General features: G+C 41.1%; 1 protein-coding gene across 20 annotated transcripts in view; it reads left to right on the forward strand.

Annotated features, from left to right (window-relative positions):
• Nucleotides 1–262: 262 nt before the first annotated feature.
• Huwe1 (HECT, UBA and WWE domain containing E3 ubiquitin protein ligase 1) overlaps nucleotides 263–13,546 on the forward strand; it is a 152,911-nt gene continuing 139,627 nt past the window's right edge. For 8 of the 20 annotated variants that reach the window (XM_028883481.2, XM_028883476.2, XM_028883493.2 and 5 more), the window contains exons 1-2: nucleotides 2,666–2,980; nucleotides 6,113–6,256. The gene's annotated coding sequence lies outside the window, so the exon portion shown is untranslated. Of the gene's footprint in view, nucleotides 365–674; nucleotides 775–2,665; nucleotides 2,981–3,077; nucleotides 3,214–6,112; nucleotides 6,257–13,546 lie in introns of those variants that run through there. The other 12 variants (XM_028883490.2, XM_028883500.2, XM_028883501.2 and 9 more) reach the window with 8 other exon arrangements.

The raw sequence follows: 13,546 nt of genomic DNA on the forward strand, positions 1-13,546 counted from the left end.
ATTCCTTAATTTTTTAAATGCAAACCAAGTTTTATCCCCTTCAGGGATTTCCATTGTACAAGAATCAAATCCCAGTTCCTTAGTGATCCTACTATCTATCCTCTATGGCTGCCTTTATTGGGCCCTGAGTAGCTCCTTGCAAGGTGTCCAGAATACCCCACGGAGGGATCAGGCGAGCCCTCTCAAGGGACAGAGGCGGGGCTAATCGCGTGGTAGGTGGAGCCTTAAATCCAGTGTGAGCTGAGCCGCAGGGGGGAGGCTTTTTAAACCGAGGGCGAGAGAGGGGGCTGGGGGGGAAACTGTATTGCTGCTGGCCACAGACCCCGCACGCAGTTGCAGGCCCCGCCGAGCCACTGCGGCTGAGGTGAGCGTCGTACCTCCCTCCCCGCTTCCCGGGCCTGGGGGACGGGCCATCTTAGACTCCTCGAGGTAGGGGGCAGTTCCCATGGGATCGGGCTCCGAGGCTCGGAGGAGGCTGCCTTAGCCTTCGGGAAAGGCTGCTGAAGGGACCAGGCGGCAGCGGCAACCTTCCCCGAACCCCTCCTCCTCTCCCCTCCCCCAGTCCTCAGCGGCCTCCAGCAGAGAGCTAGCTGCATCTTTGGGGACAGCAGGACAGCGGGGAAGCAGCGAACAGCGCGCGAGAGAGCGGCCAACAGTGGGGATGCGAGGTACCGGCATTAGCCTTGGCCAAGTGGTCCTAGAGATGGAGTAAAGGCTAGGCCTTCAGTTTCTCTCTTAAGGCTTGGAGGAAGGCGGCCTCAGAGGAAAAGGAAGGTGAGGGGCGAGCAGGCAGGCTTCATGGTTACTACTAAGCGCGCACCCTCGGGCGCGCGCGCGTGTCCTGATGTATATGTATATGTATGGTGCTGGACACATTCATTTTATCTCATTGCTTTAATTTTTTAAAACAATATGTCGTAGAGCTCTCAGTGTATCAGGGAATCTGAATTTGTCTCATTTTTATACCGTTGCATTGCATGCCTGGAATACAGTGTATTTAACCATATCCTGATTGTTGTACACTAGCTTGTTTTCTTTGGGGGCGAGGAGGCTATTGCAACTAAGGCAGTAATGAATGGGTTTGTGTATGTTTCATGCACATGTATGAGGGTATTCCTGTAGGAGAAATTCTTCGAGGAGTAATTACTGAATCAAAAAGTATGCATTTCGAATTTTGATAGATTTATCTAAATTCCCTTCCCCAAAGGCCATAATAATTTACACTCCCCAATGTAGTGCGAGATTGCTTATTTTTTCCATAGCTTTGCCAACATGAATTGTTACTAATTTTTATATTTTTCCAGTTATAGAGTAAAAATCACATGTCGTTGCTTGATTTGCATTTTACTGATTATTACTATATTTGAGCATATTTTCATTTTTCTAATTACCAAAGTGAATAGTCAAATATGAAGTTTACTGTATATAAGCAGTGAACATTTTGAAATTTTAATACTAAAACGCCCCACTCAAAATGCCAAGAAAAATGAAAATATCTGGAAGTAAACTATAAAACTTTGAGGAATACACTAGAAGAAGAGCGTTTGCATAAATGGAGGAGGAATATTATGCTTCTGAATAGGAAGGCTCAATTTTGTAGTGATGTCCATTTTTCTATATTGATTTATGCAATTGATGCAATTCCAATAAATATACTAAGTTTTTTGGAACTTAACGATTCTAAAGTTCATGTTGAGAGGATGGCTAAGAATAATCGAGAAAATGTTTTTAAAGATAACTAAAGATGGGGGATACTTGTACTATAAGAAGCATGTTTAAATTAGAATAGACAAAACAATGCATTAGAATGGAAATGCCCACAAATGGGGCAGATTGGATCCCAAGATTTATTGGAGAAACAAATGTTTCGACATGGAAAAACTGCCATATTAAAATCTTCAATGCACCTACTTCCCCACCCCAAGCTTGAATCTGCTTTTGAGGGCAGTCTCCTTTGTTTGGAGAAAACCACTTTATTGGGTCTTTTTGGTTATGCTAGGGTAAAGCTCCGGTAGTTAAAACTGGTGACTTTGGAGGTAGAACTAATGATATGAGCCTTTAGTTAGATTAAGATGGATTCAGGTTAGCCTGCAGTGCGGCGAAGGAAGAAATATGGATATTAGGTCTTTTAAATCCCCCCCCCACCGATGTTATGAGTAAAAACTGTTGTGTCATTGTTTTCATTTGCATTTGTGTTTATTGTGATACTGAACATCTTTTATGTGTTAGTTAAGGATAGCACGTTCTTCCTCGAGGCAGGTAACAATGGGGACCCATTTCTTCGCTTCCAGAATGGAGTTTGGCTAATTGGTACAGCCCTGCTGGAAGCGTGAGAATAAACAGGTTGACTTTTTAAATTTTCCTCAAGCACTAGGCAGGCTCTAGACACCTAAATCGGGGGCGGGGGCAGTTTTTAAGACATGGCCGAGATTTGGCGCTGAGCTGTGTCATCGCGAGGTTTGGTAGCACTAGCTCCGCAGTGGGTCGGAAACCTCGTGGTAAGCGAGATCCCTAAAGGACGAGAGCTTCCTCCCTTTCCCCGAAAAACTCCCAGTCATTTTCACGAAGCCCCGCCTTTCTCCTTTTTAGGAGCGTGCACCCGGTCTCGCGAGATCTCATGTTTCCTAAAGGCGAGGCGCGGGCGGCATCCTGCAGTGAATTACGAAGGTCTCGCCGAGGCTGAACGTAATATCGCGATAGTTTCCACAGCGCATGCGGGAGCCGGCGGCGGCATACTGGCTCCGCCCCTCAGTGCTCCGTGAGGTTGTGCGTCATTTGCTTTTCGCTTCGCGTGGGGTGAGAGCGGAGCTGTAGCGATTTCAGCTTTGGTGGAAGGAGAGGGCTGGGACGGGCTGGGTTCAGTTTTTCCCGGTCCGGTGGAGGTTCTCCTGGGATCACGCGAAGGCGGCCGAGGTTGGCTACTGAGTTCATGAGCTGCGGAGGCGCAAGCGGCGTCTTCTGGTGGTGCTGTTCTTAGCCGGTGAGTTCTCGCGGGAGCAGGGTTACGTCCTCGTGGGATTCGCCGGCGGTGGCGGAGATACCTTGGGGGTGGGGGGGGCAGTGACTAGGGTCGGTCCGCCTGTTAAGATGGCGGCGGAGGCTGATGTCTGTCTTGCTAGTACATGGTACTAAAGGGTTAGCTATCCGCGTTTGTGACGCTTCTCAGGTACCAGACGTTAAGGAAATGACGAATGGCGAAACGTCGTGGTGCCGGTAAATCTTGCCCGAGATGAAGACCACTCTGTTTCTTACCGGTTAAGGCGACACCATTTCCACCGGCCTCAGCCGCGTGTGGGCCTGCCTTTGCCCCACCAATCGCTCTACGCCTCCGTTTTCGTCGTCGCAGTGGGCGGGTTGGGAAGTGTGGGAGGGAGTCGGTAGTTCATTGGGTAGTGGGCTGGGTATTAGATTAAAAGGTGAGAGAGGGGACGCACCCAGGACTGGTCTCTCCATATCAATTTTGCGCGCTTGTTTCTTTTCAGCCCTTGCGATGATCCTTATGAAACCCCTAGTTTTTCTTGAGTTGAAGTGGGTTCTCCTGCCCCAGTTCCCACGGCTTTTGAGCTAAGGTTGAGGGGGTCAATCTGTAGAGTCACTCCTCCCCCTCCCCAAATTCTCTCTCCCTGTCAGATCTCTCGGCTTCGTGGATATTGGGATGCATTATTAAGGGGGGGGTGTAAAAAAAATTTCCCTATCACTCCTCCCTAGTCCTAATTTAGAGCCTAGCCTGAATCATCTAGCCTTCTCCATCTCCTTCCATGGTGCTTTTGGCGCAGACGTTAATAGAGCCTGTCTTGTTCCCTGCATTTACTCCATCTTTGTGGATGGAGCTATAGAAACCTTCCATTTTCTTAGGTCCTTTGGCTTGTTTATTCCTGATGCGGGGGCAGGGTACTGATTTCAACTTTGAATGTTTTGAGGCCATTCTTGGGCAGAACAATAAGCGGGTCAGTGGTTGGATAATTGCACTCTTAGTGGTCTTCTCGCTGGCGCCCCTACTCCATCAAACTTTGTCCTTCCAACCCCTTCCACTTTACAAACCCTGGGACCCGCCCCCTTTTCCGCTTCAGTTCTGTAGTCTGTTGGTTTCTGGCTATTTTTTTTTTGTTGTTGTTGTTACTGCTAGCCACCATTTAAGTACTTCTCACTTCTTACCCCTTGAACTTCCCTCAATCACTGTTCCTCCCACTCCCAGGAACAGAATCCCCTAGTGAGGTGTCAGACCTTCAATGCATTTTCCTTCCATCACGTGTTTTACACCTTAAACAGTCAAGCTCTTTTCCTTCTTCCTCACATCACCTCTATTATAAACAATTAATTCCCTATCATGTGTTTCCTTTGTAGACAACATGTTTTGAATTACTTCTTTTAGCACCAGTGTTGCTTATATTGAGATGCCAACACTCCCCATTCATGGGAAGCAGCCTGGTGTAGAAAATAGTGTTTGCTTCCGTTCACATTGAACTCATGACCTTGGGCAAATTACTTTTCTGTTCATCTATATAATGAGAATAGTAATGCTTAACTTAAAGGATTGTTGCTAGAATTAGCGAGAAAATTTGTCAAGTGCCTGGCTCATAGAACACAAATTTGGGTGCCTTTTTTTATGTGGGAATATATTAGTAGATGTTTTTTATGTCATATGCTACCTTTATAGCCCAAGAGGAAGATTTTTAAAAAAAGTTATTTCTTTAGCTATGTAGGAAGAATACCTATCAACTCCTATCTGCTTTGTATTTTTTTCATCCTCATGAACCACTTTGTATGATCAATGGCTGGTGATGTTTAAATGTGTTCCCACTCTTTGAAGCTTCTACTAGTGTAAGGCTGAGTGAGTGTAAAATTATTCTCTTGGAATGACCACCAGCTATGTTTCTGTCAGGAGCCACACCCAGGTGTTCTACCTTTTGGAAGGGAGTGTCTCATCCCTTGCCTGCTCATTTCTGCCACTCCTTCAAAGACAGTCTGTCCTGTCCTTCACCCCACAAAAATAATGAAATTTCATGCCATACTATTTTGCACTATTAAAGAGAACTTTTCTTAGAGAGATTTTTGTATTACACTTCTTCCTCTCCACCTTATTTAGTCCTTCAGGTCAGTATGGAGACATCTTTTTAAATAGGATAATACCTATATGCAAGACATTAGGAAGGTTGATCTAACTAAAGACCGGCATTTCCCCCCTCCAAAGCAACCACAGCTGGCTCTTAGATAATTGCCTCCTGTTGTGCTTTTGCCATTTTATATTTTCTAACATATTTGACTTGGGATTAGTTTTCCTTATTGTTTTTATTAGACTAATATTAGAGTTTTTTTTTAACTAATTGTGGTGGTTGGGTGATGGGGTTGAAATAGGAATATGGTGACAAGAAGTACACTACCACTGAAATTAAAATTTACAGTGGATAACTGATAATTAACTATAAGTGGATTTCAGTTTTGAGCTTTAGGGTTTGTTTGAGTTGGAGGTGCTCTAGGTAAATGAATTTCCTCTCTTATTGGAAGACAGGTCACTTTGAGATTCTTGCCTTGGTGCCTTTTATAATGGGTTAAGCCATAATCACCAATTAACTCTCAGTTTGATTCTTGTCCTTCAGCATTATAATAAATCTGGGAATGATGATCTAGGCATGACCTAAAAGGTTTAATTTATTCTAGGTAAATCTCTGAGAAGAGAGGGAGTGGTAGGACCAAATAAAAACTTGGTCTAAGGTTCAGTGACAAAGGTCAACCTGAATTTCCAGGATGTTTATCGTTTGTCTCCCAGTATGGCCAAAAAGCACTTATGAAGGTGAAAAATAATTTTAATGTGTACAACTTTTCTTCACAAGAATAATATGCATTTTCCTTAGTATCAGTTTGTTGAACGTGCCATCATTTTGTTTGGGTTGAAAACAGTTTTCAGGAGTATTGTCTTAAGTGTCATTAGAAACACTATAGCTATTGATTTCTGAGTTCTTTAGTTACAGCTCAAAGTAGGTCCAAAAAATGCAAATTGGTATTCAAGGGCTATTGCTTCAGAAATAACTGATTGTGTTTCTTTTGATATAATGGTTAGCCCCCCAATTCTAATAAATATATACTTCTTTCCCCTGACCTTTTTATTTTGTAGATCCTCCAGTAGCCTGACTTGAGTGGCTGTAGTGCTTCAGAGGAACAAACCAGTAGACCAGAGCTTGGTCAGGAAGTTTCAGGAAGCAGTTGGAGCAGTGTTGGGATTTCCCACCAGGATGACTATGATTGGCTGTGATTTTAGGTTAGTTTTTTTAGATCTTTGTGGGTGGTATTTGTATTTTACATCTTGAAATGGAGATGGGACTGGGATTTCCATTTTGTGAGTGTGCTACTTTGGTTCCATTGTGTGGCTCAGATGTGGTTGTTTTTTTTTATTTTTTTTTTAGTGGATGGAGGTCATTACTAAATTAAAGAGAACTGTCTAAATGCATATGATCAGTACATGACTTTTAATTTAAATTAATTTACAAAGATTTGAAACATAGTAAACCCAGTGGTATGATGTCCCCTCCACTAGGTACTTTTAACATTTATCAACTTTCATTCAGCCTTTCTAGTTTTACCCTTTGGCATCTCCTTCCCATGGAATTACTTTGAAATAAACCCCTCCTGTCATGTTATTTTTATCTATGCAAATATTTAATAGATAGCTGAGAGTTCTTGACAGTATAACCACAAAATCATTTTCATAATTGAAGAAATTGAATTTTTTTGTTTGTTTTTTGTTTTTTTTTTTTTTGAGACAGGGTTTCTCTTTGTAGCTTTGCACCTTTCCTGGAACTTGCTTTGGAGACCAGGCTGGCCTCAAACTCACAGAGATACGCCTGCCTCTGCCTCCCGGGTGCTGGGATTAAAGGCGTGTGCTACCACCACCCTGTGAAGAAATTGAATTTTAAAAGTAGAAAATAGGCTAGTTTTTAAATTCCCTGATACTTTGTTTCGTTTATAGTTTGTTTGACATTGGATCCAGAGAAAAGTCCCATTTACCAAACAGTTTGTATAGACTTTAAATATATTTTAGTCTTCAGGTTATACCTACCTTTCATTTTTTTTCTTTTTCCAATTTATTTATTAAATTGTCTTATCACATTTCCCTCACATTTGATAATTACAACCCATACCAATGTCTATTCTCATTAAAGACCTTAGAGAACCTATTGTAATGAAACAATGGTAGTAATCACTTATTCCAGTTGGAGTTGGTACTGCTGGCCTAGTCGGTATACTAAAATAGCTAGTCACGGGTTCTTTTTTGTGTGGCAGTTTGATTTGATTTTAGTTCCATGTCCTGGTCCCACTGAACTGTTTTCCACATGAAATACAGACCTTCTGGAAGAAAAAGCTAATGTTTTCTAGATAATGACCTAATTGTATTTGGATTTTTTCATGTGTATTTGCAATATTCTTAGGTAATTTGGTTGTTTTTATGCTCTGTTACAATGTTCTTTTTATTTTGGTGTTATCCCAGCTTCTCTGACCCAGAACTTAGCTATTAAGAACTGGTTGACTGTCACACAGTTCTTGAAATCACAATATTAAAAGTTTTTGCGAGCTTCATTACTTTCAGATTTTACATTCAATTGTATAAGTGTCCTAGGGTTCCCCCAGCACAAATTCCTGTAATTTGCCCCCCTTCATATCTTTTACTTTTGCAGCGTTAGCCATTCGGAGGTCTGTACTAGGTTCTTTATATGGTCAAAACCAGAAAATAAGACTTGAACATAAAGCCTCCAGCCAGCCTTTAACTTAGACCCAAATGTGGGCAGAGAGTACTTGTGCCAGTCATTAAAATGGTAAGAATTGCAAGTTAAAGGGGCAGAAAATAGGAAAGTCATATGAATGAAAATTTTAGTATTTGAATATGATTATGAATCACTGATTAGAGTTCAGGTGTTTCAGCTCTTTTATTATTGGAGGAATAAGTCCTTATTTGAAAATTGATTTAATATTAAATAAAGGATTTCTTGGGAATTCCAAGTTCATGCTTCCAACAGAAAACATTTTGAGCATGTTGGATATAATGATTAAATATTTACACTTCAGTTTCTGTAATTTAAACAAAAGCACTTAGACCAGACCCAAACCCGAGTTTGTGAAACTAGGATAACTGGTACAGAATTGTGCACAGTGGGCATTCCAATATTTGAATCACTCCCTTATGAACACTGGAAGTTCACAATGGAAACAGTGTTGGGTTTTTAATTCTCCTTTTGTTGTGTGTTTTTAACCACCAGTTCAAAGTATCATTGAAATGCCAAACTTGGTTGCTTTGAAAATATTTGCCCTTCGCATTCCACATTGCTTTTCATGGAATGGGGTTAAGTTGTTAAGTCTGTTGTGTAGCTGTGACCATGTTAGGTTGCTCTGCAGTGATCTCACTGGTAGACACAAGGCAGACAGTTCACAAGTGCTTGTGCTCTTAGGATTTCTTGTATTGTTTTTTTGACCCCTTTCTTCAATGACTGGTTACCAAATGTTTATATATGTTAATATCAGGGACAATTCAGCTCTTAAGATTCTCTGGAAGCCTCTTAGTTGTGTCATAGGGGTTGAGTTGGTAAAACTTGATGTACTTGTTGACTGTCTTGGTTTTCTGGTTATAGAAATGCTTTGAATGAAGGAGTGGCTCTCTGAGTAAAACAAGTTTGCTTGAGGTGTTAACCTGATAATTTTCAACTTTGTTTCCTTAAAAAGTTTTCCATCAGTTGTCTTAAAATCATAATGTTGACATGCAAAATGATTTCACAGAATGTTAAAATTTGTTTTGCCTTTATGAAGTACCACCAAGGGGATGGAGAGATGGCTCAGTGGTTAAGAGTGCTGACAGTTCTTCCAGAGGGCCCGGGTTCAATTCCTAGCATCCACATGGCAGCTCACAACTGTAACTACAGTTCCAGGGGACCCGATACCCATGGCAAAACACCAATAAACATAAAATAAAAATGTAGCACCACCAAATGAAAATTGTATAGTAGATCTGATTCAGCTGATTGAACTATATGTTAAATTTTTTTCAACTTAGAGACTTTGTTCATATAGTGTTAAGTGTTGAAAGAAAGCAGTTTTTATCTTTTCAATGGTGGTAAATAAAGGGGGCCAAAAGTAAAAAGTAGAGGGAGGACTTAAATACTTTTCATGTTTTAAAATTAAAAGTTTGGTGGGGTGGGGAGATAATAGCTTACCAGTTAAGAGCATTTGTTGCTCTTGTCAGAGGACCCAGGTTTGGTTCCCAGCATCCATATGGTAGCACACAACCGTATATAATTCCATTTCCAGGGGCTCTGGTACTCTCTTCTGACCTCTTGGTGCATCAGGCACATGCATAGTACACATGAGGCCAAACACACATACACATTAAATAGTTCTAAGAAAATTAAAAGGTTGCTAAGTGCAAATGAACTGCTATGAATCACCTTTAGCACAACTCTGGTTTTAAATCCTTATAATTAGAAATATTGGGCTTGGTGGGTGCTTATGTTTTGGAACAATTTTCAAAGATAATTTTTATGGTTATTATTTGCTAAATTGTTTATTTGCCTATTTTTTTATTGAGGCATATTCTGGTCTTTGCTGGTGTTTTTCCATATAGTTTGCTTCTCCCAACCCCAAGCTGGCTTTGAATCCTTATGCTCAGGTGATCTTTTGCTTTAGCCCTAAGTAGCTGAAACTATAGGTATGTGCCACTACTGGAAAGTCTTCTTCCATTCTGCCAATTGAATTCTTTTTTTTTTCTTTTCTCTTTTGTTTTTCGAGACAGAGTTTCTCTGTGAAAAGTTCTGGCTGTCCTGGAACTCACTCTGTAGACCAGGCTGGTCTCTAACTCACAGAGATCTGCTTGCCTCTGCTCCCCCCCTCCGGTGCTGGGATTAAAGGTGTGCACCACCAGTTCCCCAGCGCCAATTGAGTTCTTACTGGTGGAAAGACTTCTGTACAATGATTAAGAAGATTCCCTCAGTTTAAGTTCTAACCCTGTTTCTTACCTGCTATGTCATCTTGTATAAATTAACCTCTTCATGCTGTAGTGTAGTTGTTCCTCTATAAAGTAGTGATGTTACCTATCATCACTTAGGATTTGGATAAGTTGAACATGAGTTAATGCATGAATCATACTTAAAACAGTGACTCTGAAGCCAGTGGTGGCACATGCCTCAGGTGGTTCTCTGAGTTCGAGGACAGCCTGGTTTACAGAGCTAGTTCCAGGACAGCCAAGGCTACGAAAAACCAAAAGAGAAGGGGATGTGCTATAAAACAGTGACTGAAACTTAAGGGAACATCAATCATCTAGAGGGTTTGTTAAATTAGGTTGTTGTGTCCTATCCTCAATTTCTGATTTCATAATTTGAGGGGGAGTAGATTTTGCGTTTGTGGGTTTCCAGGTGATAGTGGTGCTAATGGTCAGAACACTAGCATATATCTGTAGTTGGCACAGAATGTTATGTTATTGTTTCTAGGCTCAGCTTTTTCAGACTGAGTGAAATACTTCATTCACTCTTTAGTCCTGTTTAGTACCACCTTCAGTTGAAATAAATACATTCTTTGTATACAGTGCATTTTGGTCATTAACTCCTCCAGTTCTTATCCTGGCTTCATGTTATTCTACTCTTTAAAAAAAATAATGGAATCTGATTATTGTTGTCCATCTGTGCATGGGTGTGGAGCCACCATCCCCTGGAGCATGTGCAACTTAGCAGTGATGACTTTCCCAAAGAAAAATGACTCTCTTACCCAGTAGCCATCAGCTGCCAGTAGTTCCTCAGCTAGGTTTAGGCCTTGGGTGTTCCTCCCCCATCCATGTTGGAATTTTGATTGGCTTGATCCTGTACAGACAGGTACCACAGCTGCTGTGAGTTTATGAATGCAATGCTCATGCCATATCCAGAAGACATTATTTTATAGCATTCTTCCCTGTCCTCTGGCTCTTACATTCTTTCTGCCTCCTCTTCCTAAATATTCCCTGAGCCTTGGGGGCAGGGTTGATATAAATTTCTCATTTATGGGTGACCACTTTGTCACTTATTTTTAGTCTAAATTAACTGCAAAAAGAAACTTTTCTGACCAAGACTGAGAGCAGTTTAGTATTGCCTTCAGCCAAAAAGCAGTTTTGAAACCCTCTGTTGCAAAGATTCTCAAAATGTAATCCTAGAGCAGTGTTCTATTTCCTGCACATTAGCAGCTGGGTCCAGAGGTGTGATAAATTCAGGTTCATTCCCTTTGACAAACATTGGAGGGTACGTGTTCATTCACAACATTGTGTTTTGATGATTGAGTTTTCTTTTAATTCATTAAATCACTGGCAACAGCAAAATGATGATGTTTCAATGTTATCATTTTATATTTTCCCTTATTTTTTTTACTTGGTTATGCAGGATGAACACTCAGTTTTTGTCTCTCTCTCTCTTTTTGGAGACATGGTTTCTCCGTGTAGTTTTGGTGCCTGTCCTGGATCTCGCTCTGTAGACCAGGTTGACCTCAAACTCACAGAGATCTGCCTGGCTCTGCCTCCCCAAGTGCTGGGATTAAAGGCATGCACCACCCCTGCCCTGCCAGTTTTTATCTCTTAAAAGTGTGTGTGTGTGTGTGTGTGTGTGTGTGTGTGTGTGTGTGTGTGTGTGTGTAGAAGCCAGACTAGCTTCAAGTGTCATTCCTCAGTTGTTGTTCACCCATATTTATTTCTTGTTGGCTTTGAGATAGGAACTTCTCTGCCTTCCCAATGATGATATTATGAGAATACTACACCCAGTTTTTGTTTGTTTTGTTTAAAATATGGATTCTGGAGCCTAGGACCTTGTGCTTGCAAGTAAGCATATTAATGATAGAGTTGTCTTCTCAGTTCCTTTTCTTTTTAGGTCTGTCTTGGAACTCACTGTGCAGCCCAGGCTGGCTTTAAGCTCACAGTATCCTCCTGGTTTTGCTTCCTGAGTTCTGGGGTTACAGGTATGATTCACACCCAACCTTTTCTCTGTTTTTCTTTTTAAACACAGCTTTATTTAAAAAAAAATGTCTTTAGTGTATGCTATGTATGGGTGCCCATGGAGGCCAGAAAAGTGTACTGGATCCTTTGGAGCTGGAGTTAAAGGCCATTGTGGTTCGTGGAACCAAACTCCAGTTCTCTGTAAGAGCAAGAAGCTCTCTTAATCATTGAGCTATCTCTCTAGCCTCTAAATACAACCATTGATATAATGATTTGGTTCCCCAGTAGCTTCAGAAGATTATGTGAATGTGTATAACTAGGTACTTACGGATATAAACATTTGTGAAGCTAATGTTTTGAAGTTCAGATGGTCTTACCTTCTGGCTAGGAAGACTATATAACATTATAAACTTGGTTTCGGTGTTCTTGGCTCAAACCCTAGTCTTTGGTAGTTTCCTTGCTATCGGTATGTTTGGATGTTCTAGGCTTATTCTTGAACATTTCTGCCCCAGAGCTGGAATCTGCTAATGTGATAAGACAAAAGGTGAGGTTGAAGGGAATTTCTCTTTGCCATAGTAGTGCTGAGCTTTGTACCCAGTCATCATTTTCTCTTTTCACTTGACCTTCGCAGGTTGCATCTGTCCCTATTTTTTTTTCCTTTGTTAATAGGAAATTTTTATTAGAATTTAAGTGGGAAGGTTTGAAAAGTCTTGATAAAAGTAGACAGCATGGAGTCCAGGCAGTTCTAGATTGGGACTTTTCACTTTACAGTTTGGATAAGTTAACCTTTTGTTTCATCTTTGGAAATACCTTTTTCATTTAGTTATTGGAATCTATATTGTGGTGTTTTATATACTGCATTGGTTGCCATGATCTTTCTCCTTTTACATAGCTCTTTACTGTTCATTGTCATTCTATTCAAGGTTCTGCTATAACCTGCTTAATCTATAATGAATCCTTGCAATAGTAATCAGTTTCACCAACATCAATAAAGTTAGAAAAGAGTTATTGAGCCGGGCGGTGGTGGCGCACGCCTTTAATCCCAGCACTCGGGAGGCAGAGCCAGGTGGATCTCTGTGAGTTCAAGGCCAGCCTGGGCTACCAAGTGAGCTCCAGGAAAGGCGCAAAGCTACACAGAGAAACCCTGTCTCGAAAAACCAAAAAAAAAAAAAAAAAAAAAGAAAAGAGTTATTGAAAATAACTCTTTTAAAACCACTTATTTTATGTAGTATTTAAAGGACCATGTATAGTTCAGTAAGTGGAAACTGTTCTTGTTTTCTTAATTATTTGGTATAGGTTGTCCTTAAATGTGTCATTCTACTGCCTCAGCCTTCTGAATGCTAGGATTCCAAGTGTGCATTGGCACACCCAGCTCTGTTTTTCATTTTTAAAGTAATGTAAAGTTTTTATTTTCATTCTTTGATCTTGCCTCTCCGTTTAGTTGAATAAGCATAGGTTTCCTAATTTTTGTGTGCTTCCTCAGTCTTTTTTTTTTGTTTTTGTTTTTCGAGACAGGGTTTCTCTGTGTAGCTTTGGCACCTTTCCTGGAACTCACTCTGTAGACCAGGCTAGCCTCAAACTCACCGAGATCCGCCTGGCTCTGCTTCCCAGTGCTGGGTT

The sequence above is a fragment of the Peromyscus leucopus genome, chromosome X (assembly GCF_004664715.2).
Source record: "Peromyscus leucopus breed LL Stock chromosome X, UCI_PerLeu_2.1, whole genome shotgun sequence".
NCBI classification, from domain to species: domain Eukaryota; kingdom Metazoa; phylum Chordata; class Mammalia; order Rodentia; family Cricetidae; genus Peromyscus; species Peromyscus leucopus.